This window comes from Lathyrus oleraceus, chromosome 1 (genome assembly GCF_024323335.1).
Source record: "Lathyrus oleraceus cultivar Zhongwan6 chromosome 1, CAAS_Psat_ZW6_1.0, whole genome shotgun sequence".
In the NCBI taxonomy this organism is placed as follows: Eukaryota; Viridiplantae; Streptophyta; class Magnoliopsida; order Fabales; family Fabaceae; genus Lathyrus; species Lathyrus oleraceus.
The window spans coordinates 459,533,512-459,544,000 of NC_066579.1; the positions used below are offsets into that span (position 1 = coordinate 459,533,512).

The 10,489-nt window shown below is 35.1% G+C and overlaps 1 pseudogene; it reads right to left on the reverse strand.

Moving 5' to 3' along the window:
• Nucleotides 1–4,676: 4,676 nt before the first annotated feature.
• On the reverse strand, nt 4,677–7,563 carry LOC127115313 (putative FBD-associated F-box protein At5g56820; annotated as a pseudogene).
• Between the last annotated feature and the right edge of the window lie 2,926 nt (nt 7,564–10,489).

A 10,489-nucleotide genomic window follows, 5' to 3' on the forward strand; every position in this document is an offset into this window, starting at 1 on the left:
CAAAGAAATAAAGGCCAGGTATCTAGTTATTAACGCACCCTCCTCTTACCATATGTTTAATGGGCAACCAACTTTTAACCAATTGGGCACCATCTTGTTCATTGTGTATTTGAGCATGAAGTACCTGCTCCCCAACGGGCAAATATTGATCCGTTCAGGGCGACAAGGAAATTTCCAAAAGATGCTATGTTGATAGCCTCAAGCTGAAGAAAGTTCATACTCTAAGCGTAAGAGCCAAAAGGGAGAGCTTAGGAATAAAGCCACCAGAAGATGTTCGTGAAGGAGAAAAGGCTCCCTCTCCAACATTGCTGTCAATTTATTTGTTTTGCTGATCATCGTTTAGCTACTTTGTCATTGAACTTTATAGGCGAGTATTACATCTCTGTCGATTGTAAGAACAAGATTATTTTGTGAGGTGTACTCTTTTTCCTATACTTTTTTCATGGGGATAGGGTTTTAGATAAGGTACATCACTTTATTATTTTAGAGAATTTATGTTTGATGGTTATTTCCTTTTTTGTAGGAAATCTATGAGCTGGGGAAAATATTGCCCCCATAGAGGCGATCAAAATGCTAGACCTCCATCTGAGATATTTCCTTCCCATAGAGGCGATGAATAGGATAGATCTCCATATGAGGTCCTTGACACCCATGGAGGTGATCAAAAGTTGGATCTCCATGGGAGATCCTTGCTGGCTATAGACGTGATCGAAATGTTGAATCTCCATGTGAGATCCTTTCTGCTCGTTAATGCAATCACGATATTGGATCTCCATGGGATATCCTTGCCGCCCATGGAGTCAATCAAGATGCTGGATCTCTATGTGAGATCTTTTTCGCTCACAAAGGCAATCAATACGTTGGATCTCCCTGTGAGATCCTTGTCGCACTTAAAGACAACCAATACACTGAATCTCCATGCGAAATCCTTTCCGCCCATAAAAACAATCATGATGTTGGATCTCTACGTGAAATCCTTTTAGAAAATGGTCAATACAATCCTTAAATAAATTTGACAAAGACTTTTCTTTCTTTCTCGGTAAGAATAAAAGGGGCTAAAGCCCAAAACAAACACTAAAACCATGTAAAAAACGCATCCATAGAAGAATTTTTGCCAACAAAAGAAAATAAACTAAGGTGTTATTAGAAATGTATTAAGAAATAGATTACTTAGAATTTGGATAGACTCGAACCCAACCCTAATACTATATTAGCTGACACCAATTATTTAGACTTAAAACAATTTAATTGAATTCAATGTTGATACAAATTCAACAAATACGAGATAATACAAGGGTATAATTGAGTTGGTCCAAGACAAGTCACTCAAATCTCGTTAATATTCTATATTCCATTTAAATAATAAATATTAAATTTATCACACATAATAAAAAGGCTCATTCTAATGCACATAAGGAAATTACGAAGCACAGTTATTTTTTAACAATAAATTAAGGGTCATTACTTTTTCCATCTTTAGTGGTGCGCACCCTTATAAAAATCAAAATTGTCTTTAAGATTTGCAAATGCATTTTCAGATGCACTCAATTCCATACTCCATCTATTCGTAAGTGAGTCACATTCTCCTTTTGCTAAAAATAACAAGTACGAAAATGCATATCCGTAAAAAATACATAAGTGTATCTTCGAACGAGTTTTTAGTCTAAAACACACCAGACCTTCTCCCTTCCTCATTTTCAGCAAAACTCTTCTCAAGGTTCTCTATTCAAATGATTTTTTCACCCCATTCAATCTAAGTAGTCCTCAACATCCATTCAATCCAAGTGATTCAACTTCAACTACATATTTGACAAATTTTTCAATCTAAGTTTTTTTTTTTAAATTTATCTACATGCATTATGAAATAGGAACATTAAGTTGTGTAAAAAACATTACTATATAGATAGTTACATTCATTGTTAGGTAGTTATACTGATCATTGCATTTTGTCCCATTTTCATACCATGTATTTCGATTATTTTTACTTTTTGAGTTACAGGAAACTACAGAAGTGCACTTCCGTATTTGTTTAAAATTTGATTTTCCAAGAATATGAAAGCGCATTTCTGTATTATGCGAGTCTGCATTATTTGATTTGATTTTGAATGTCTTTCCTCTGGGTTTGATTTTTTCTGTTTATTCTGGTTTGTCTAATTTAATTATAGATAACATGATTAACAACCAATAACGATTGTTGCACGATAGAGTTTCCCAGCATGCATATGTTCAAAGAGAAAGAGCCTGAGGCTCGCAACCATCGATTGATGTGGAAGCGTCATCTTATGAGGTTCAGGTGTCTCTGACTTCGTCTTTCTGAAGGCAGATGTCACTTGCTATTTTCCCAAAAGCCCCACTAGTCCATGTTGACACACCTATTACCGATGCTATCGTTCCTAAGGAATTTAGACGAGGTACATATGAAACTTCACTACTACCTCTATATGCAAACCATACTGCTAGGCACATGTGAGACATAAAGGTAAAGGTTATTTGTATTTACTTTTTGAAACACATGTATTAGACAAAATATTTGAACTTTCTGACGTTGGTGTATTTTTGCAGTACTGTGATGCTTTAAAATTCATCAACCATGATAAGAAGATTGCAAGGTTGAAACAACTTAAGGAACAATGGTTTCATGATTCAATGCAACTATCTGGGCTGCGAGATTTATGCATCGATTATACTACTATTAACTCAACCATGATAAGAAGATTTCAAGGTTGAAACAACTTGAGGAACAATGATTTCATGATTCCATGCAACTATCTGGGTTGCGATATTTATGCATCGATTATACTACTATTAACCATGGTATACTGTCAGCGTTCATTAAGAGATGACACTCTGAGGGGTCACCTTACTATTAACCATGGTATACTATCAGGGTTCATTAAGAAATGATACTCCGAGGGGTCACCTTTTCATATGATGCATTATGAGATGTCCATTGTAACGCCTCATACTACTTTCAAGATTATCGACTGACCCACAAACCAATACGGGTCTTTTCAGCATGTTTTATCCCCACATGCACGTTTTCCAGGAAACTTCCCAGAGGGTCACCCATCCAAATACTACTCAAAGTCAAGCACACTTAACTATGGAGTTCTTATCTGTTAGGCTACCAAAAAGAAGATGCATCTTGTTTGTATAGGTAGTACCAATTAATCCTTATAAGCCTTCCTTCAATCATGCAGTCACATACCTGCACAACCTCAGGATCCCTCTCATTCCGATGTGAATTTAGTTTCCCCCTAGAAACTACTAGGAGTGTCTCATTGTCATGCCTCGTGCACCGACAACCACTTCCCCGCCCTCGAGTGTAACCGCTCTTTGGCCTCTCTGGCGTTACATGCCCACCAACTTCCGATTGGTTCGTCCCCGAACCAGATCGTACTGGGAGAGGTTTGACTCTGATACCATTTATAACGCCCCAACCTACTTTAGGGATTATCGACTGATCCCATAAACCAACACATGTCTTTTCAGCATGTTTTATCCTCACTCACACGCTTTCTGAGAAACTTCCCAGAAGGTCATCCATCCAAATACTACTCAAAGTCAAGCACGCTTTCTGAGAAATTTGTTTTAGAAATGCTAACCAAGTAACACACTGGGGCCATGGATCATGAAAGTGGTTGACCCCTCATCCCCCTCCACTATGTATGGCTAATGAACTCCTCGCTTTACTCCATTTTTTTTACTTCTTTGGGATTAGGATGCTAGGAGTTATGGTAGTAATGTCCCGGAGCCCGGCTACCGAGCTCAGGCACTAATCAAGAAAGTCATAAAGGGTCGTTAAACATAATTCTAGAAGAGCACTGCCACAAAGGGATAAACATGTTTGACAAGTGTAAACTCGGTCAACGCCTTAGGTTTGAGGTCACTCACTAGTAGTCTCTCTACCTTGTTGTTTTTTCGTTTGTTACAATTAGTTCAAGTTTGCATCTAAGAGAGTAGGTTAGATAGTCATACTGTATAAAAAACTCACATCTATCTAATTAGAATCAAAGTCGCCTTAAGTTTTTGTGAGCAGAGTAGGTTAGTCACGGTTCAACCATGACAAAACAATTAGAAATCTTATTTAACCAGAATTTAACCGTAACAAACATTTTATGATCCCTATTTAGCTTTGGTTTAACCATGACAAATTTTGTGTCATGTGCGGTAACCTGACTTGCACGCCCTCAAATACGGTCCTGTTAAAATGGACAAGAGTATTCTACAATACAACATAACAAAATTCTGTTATGAATCTCTCTCTTTTCTCATACTCAAACCTTCTCCCAAATGTCAATAAAACCTTAACTATCCGGTAACCTATGACAACATAACTAAATCTTCAAAAAGATCATTTAGATCAAAGTCATCTTTGATAAAGCACTCAAAATGGTATTTTCTATCAAAGACAAAAGGATTCCCTTAAAAAATCTACTACTCATATAATCTTTGTACGTAACTCTTATCATGCGGCTATGCATCCAATCTGGATTTAGTGGCCATAAATGGATAGCATTGATCGAATTGTAGTCATTAACAAGTTTAATAAACAAATATATAAATAAACAGGTAGACAAGTACTAACTAAATCATTTAAAGAAGATTTTTCCTTAATTTATGCCACGAGACAAATTCATGACTTTCACAAATCACAATAGCCCATAGTTCAAAGTTCAAACCACCAAATCAAGAAAGTTCATGGTAGAAGCTAATGAAACGACAGGTAGGATAGAGAAACTACTACTTACATAATCTCTGTTATCAATAATCGAAAGTTCACATGTTGCAGAGGCCTTCGTGCACGCAAACAACTTTCTTTCTATTTCATGTAATTCCTTTATGCTCGAGATTGACATGGTTTGTAAATTGTTTGCGTTTTTCAAAATATATTTTGCCAACTTAATATCACATTGTAGGCCAAAAAAGTCTCGAATAGTGCAAGTTCTAAGGTATAATGAAAGGCATTGTGGAACAAATTCAGGTTTTTTCCAAATTACTTCCTTCGAGAACGCATCATTCCGTATCGCCTCCTTTGACTCCTATTTAAAGTACAAAACACATAAAATAAAACTTATCATAAAAACGTGATAAGAAAAAAAAAGCCAAATACAATTCCTAAAGTTAACAAACCTGAGAAAGTTCAAGATTTTGAAGGTTAGGGCATGCATGGAGCACCTCTAATGCCAATTCTCAATAGTCATAGAGCTCCAAGTGGATCAAGTTATGCAAGATAGGAATGTTGTCAGAAAAGCAAGGCTGATTCATCAAAATTATAAAAAGACACACTATCAAACCATGGTTTGTATTCATAATAATCAAAATTATATAGAAAGACACACTTTCAAACTATGGTTTGTATACATAATTCATAATATTCATAATAATCAATAATCAAATTCAAATTTACCTTGAAGTTTATGTACAAGTTGAATGTTTGTATGCAGAGAGACACTGAAGTATAAAGTGTATGCACCTTAAACATCAACCATGAACACCCAAATTGAGTCAAATCTGCTCTAGTCAAATTGGGAAAACTTAAGCCTTTAACCTCGTGATCCATATGTATCGATTTGTGGAAGTATACGTGAGACGCTGATAGATCTTCAAGAATTGGAGATACAGATAAAAGCAACACAAAATCTCGAAACTCCGAGAATGCTATGAATTCCAAATGTAGTATCTTGAGCGAGGGAAATTGAAATCTATTTGAAGGAAAAGAATAACCATCCGCATTGAACCAACGGAGACTGAGACTTACAAGGGTTTTGCATGTGAAGATGCTTAAAGGCAATTTAGGTGGTCCATATTATCAAGGTCTTCCGCACTGAATCCATTGAGATGGATAAGGGTGTTCGCGGTGCGGTTTGGGCGGTTTTTGCGATAAAAATCACCCAAACCGCAAGAGAAAAAAGCATGCAGTTCGGTTTGGTTCGGTTGACTTTTAAAAATAAAACCAAACCAAACCAAATCAATGCGGTTTGGGTTGGTTCGGTTGGTTCGGTTTTTTATAATATTTTTATTGAGCCATATATACTCCTATAAATAACGACATAACTTTGTATTTAATCATTCATATATAACTAAATAACATCAAAATTCATCATATTTAGACAAAAACGTTTCATTCAATATACAAAAAACCAGATTAGACAAAAGTAGAATAAAAGACAAATATAAATAGTAGCATAAAATAATATCAAAGACATTATAATAAAACATAAAAAAAACATATGAGATAAGAGATTAGAGAAGATGAAAAAAAAACATAAGAGATGCGAGATTGAGAAGAAAAGTGCAATAAAAACGTAATTGGAAGAGAAAATAGTAACATAAAAGATAAAAAAGAAAGAACATAATAGAGGACTTATTAGAGTAGAATAGGTGAGACCTACATGGAAAAGAAGATGAGAAGAATGTGTGATAATACTATGAGAGATTTAAGAAGGTTGAAATTGAAACCCTAAGTGTGATTAAGAGAAAATCGTTTGTAATTGTAAGGTTAAGGCATACTAGGTTTGAGGTTTGGGTTGGATGTGGGATAAGTGAACTTTGGGTTGTAACATAATGCGGTTTGGTTTGGTTTAGTTCGGTTTGCAAAATACAAACCGCAAACCAAACCAAACCGTGCGGTTTTATTAAAAAATGACCCAAACGAATCCGAACCAAATGCGGTTTTTTGCGGTTTCAGTTTAGTTTTGTTTGGTTTGCGGTTTTCTATTGGGTTGGTTTGGTTTTGAACACCCCTATAGATGGAGACGAAGATTTTTGAGTGTGAATTTGGATTGAACAACGAAGTTGATCCATTTGGGTTATGTTTGGATTGATGAAACATAACATAGCGGAATGGAACATGACGGATCCCACTCCATTGTTTAGTTATTTTATTAAAAATATCTCATTCCATCATATATATATATATATATATATATATATATATATATATATATATATATATATATATATATATATATATATATATATATATATATATATATATATATATATATATATATATACTCCCTTCGTCCCATATTATAAACAAATTTCACCTTTTTAGATTCATTAAATAATTAATGTATCTGATCTATATAATAAACCAGATACATTAATTATTTAATGAATCTAGAAAGGTGAAATTTGTTTATAATATGGGACGGAGGGAATATATATATATATATATATATATATATATATATATATATATATATATATATATATATATATATATATATATATTCCAAATTGAATGGAAAAAAAATGTAGATTTGGATGAAATGAATTCCATCATGTTATGTTCCATTCCATTCATTATTTACAAATCCAAACAATTGAATTAATTATCATTCCACTCCATTCCATTTCATCACATATCACCAATCTAAACATATCCTTGGTGATACTGGGAAATCCGAAATTATAACCAAGATAATGCGGAGCATATTGAATGTCGAGACGGAAAGTGTTGATGAAATTAGAACAGGTGACGAAGTCTCTAGAGAGTGTATTGCTTTCTTCCTTTTGGACAGAGTTATACGTTTTCTTTGTGATGGGGTTTCTCATTCATTTAAAATTTCAAGAGCAATAACATGGTGTTGCAGCAGATGATGAAGACCCATTTTTGAGATCGGTCTGTTTCAGTAAATTCATCTCTTTCAACTGTAAGAGCTTAATTGCTGCTATAGACTTGTGCTGATGAAAAGGAGCTTGAAGCTTATTTGAGGTATTGATGAACCCCATTGAGCTATTTTGGAGTGGGTGATCTCATGTCTATTCATCATTTACCTATTGACATTTGACATTAAAATATGATATATCATATGATTTTTTCAGTTTCTCTTGGGATAATGGCATCTTCTTAGTTTTACCCTAAAACTTTGGTTTTATATCACCAGTCGAATGCATTATTCTAATAGTCATGTTTGTTTTAATACATTGTTAAATCCATTAGAATTTTTTTTCTCTAAAAATGTCAAAAGTCTTGGTGAAGGATCCATGAATAGATGAATAGATTTTTCACAGGTATTATTATGTTGATTTCATCTCCTTCCAAACCACTTTACCAATTCTTTTGTTTATTTGCTACTTATTGTTTCATAGTAGTCAACCCATGAACACTAACAAGATTTTTAAAGCAGATTTAGAGTTGCTAAAGAAAATCAATAAGCCTTCTATTAAGACAATTAAGGCATTATTTTTTTTTATGTAAAACAAATTTATTATTATAAGTTTTTAATATATTTAAATATTATTGTTGTGTAAATTAATTTTAATATTATGAATAATTTATTGATCAAAATTATTTACAGAAAAATGTATTAAAAGTTTCATCGTAACTTTTAGTGATAGCATGATAATAGACCTAAAGTTAATAATTCTTTTCTATCCTATCTAGTTTTACCTATGGACAAAGTCGTAGGTGAAGATTGAAAATCATTACCAATGGTCAAATAACAATGACAGACAACCAAAATATAGTTGCTAGTCGGCGCTTATAATATACGGAGTCTTTACTAGTTAAAAGTCAATGATTTAATTGAAGTTATGGTTGAAGCTAATAAAATAATATACAATTTTTTTTTTAAAATAACCATTTTTTAAAAAATATATTAAAAAATAACCAATTATTCAAAAAAAATAAATCAAAATAATCAAGTTTGGTAGAGGATGCGCCATATGAATTATCGCATCCCCGAAACTTAAAGTGGAGACGCCAATAGCATTGACGCATGCATTGGGCTCCTCATGAGGAGACGCCAATGCTAGTGGCGCCTACATTGGGCCTCATGAGGAGGCGCCAATGCTAATGGCGCCTAGGTTCATTTGGTTGGTGTATGCGCCAATTCATCTGGCGCATACACCCCCTCATATTTTTTTTTATAAATTTTTTTAATTTTTTAATTTTAATATTTAAGTTTTATTATTTAATAAATAAGAAATAGTAATGAAAAAATAAATTAATTGAATATGTAATAATTGGTTACATTTGATTGACAATAAACTAATGACCGACCCGATTATAATGTCCCCCGGTTCCACAACCCGGTGCGTTAGTTTGTCTTCGAGGTCTCCCACGATTTTCTTGAGGTGTTTGTGGTCTTTGGGTGCTGACCTGATCGAGCGATGGCTGATTGGAAGATCCGGCGGAAGTTCCAGCGGTATTTGACAGATGTGTCATCATTTGCTCCCAATATTCGGAGGGGCTTTGGCCAACGGCGCTTCCGTAATGGAGTTCGGTGCCCATGTCATCGTAGTTAGGGCGTTGGGGTTGGGTGAATTGGGGACGGTATAGTTGCCCAAATTGGGCCATTGAGTCATTTTGGAAACGAAGCAATGGTTCCTGAGGCGTACTATAGTTAAACAATGGTTGGGTGTTCATTGGTGGGGGGCTACGATGAAGTGACCCATATGAATCATCTGGGCTATAGACGGTTGTGGCTGCGGGGTTTGATTCTTGGTTTTGTGTTTGGTTGGGTGGTATGAATGGATTGCGACGTTAGATGGTTGGTTGTTGGGTGGTTGGCATGAACGGGTTGCGATGTTGGGTGTTTGGTTGTTGTGTGTATGTGGTTGGTTGATGTTGTGTGGTTGGTTGTTGGGTTTGGGTGGGTTCACATTGGTGTTGGGTGGTGAATTGTTGTTTGGCGTACGATGACGAAGCATGTTGGCGTGGATCCATCAAATACCGTGGCTCAGATACAAATTGCTGAGTTATTACCGACCTAAACCATGCCATATATTATTGAGTCGGTCTTGCACCATGGATGACTGATTTGTTCAAGATGTATTGTCGTCGATTCCACCATTGACGACACATGTCTTTTGCAAAGTCTCTCCAGTCAGAATAATCTCACTGTGCATCAACCCTTTTTTGATGTCAATTCCCCAAACACGTGGGAGATTCTGGAATCTGTTGTAGCATTCCGAACTGCAGTTTGACCCGGTCACTCTGGTGCATTTCCACCGTAGTGAATCGGATAATCGGTGTCTTTGCTGTCCAAACTGCAGCATCGTCATGGTTCACTTCATGATCCAGACCCAGATATGACCTCCAGAAAAACTGTAAAACAATACGAAACGATTAGATACAAAATAATTTGAGAAGTATTTTTAAATTAAAATATAGTTGGATAGGATTATTACATCGTCATGTCCAATGTGGTCCAATAGATTCCGATAAACTACAATAGCATGTTTCGGACACCTGTTGTAGTTCATTCCCCTTACTAACCACCTAAGATAAAAAAGAAGTGAAAAATATTATTTACTCTTAATTATAATATAAAATATAATTAACTAAATGGTGAATGGTAAAGTGTTAGACTTACTTGGTTGCAAACAGGAACACGAATGGGCGCTCATTTACCGGGGCGAGTGACAACATTCTTGACCAACCCCAAACTTGAAGCAAATACGCACATGAAAAAAAAGTACAAGTATTCTTTTTTGCAGTTCTACACATTGCACTATATAGATGGGCCAATACAGC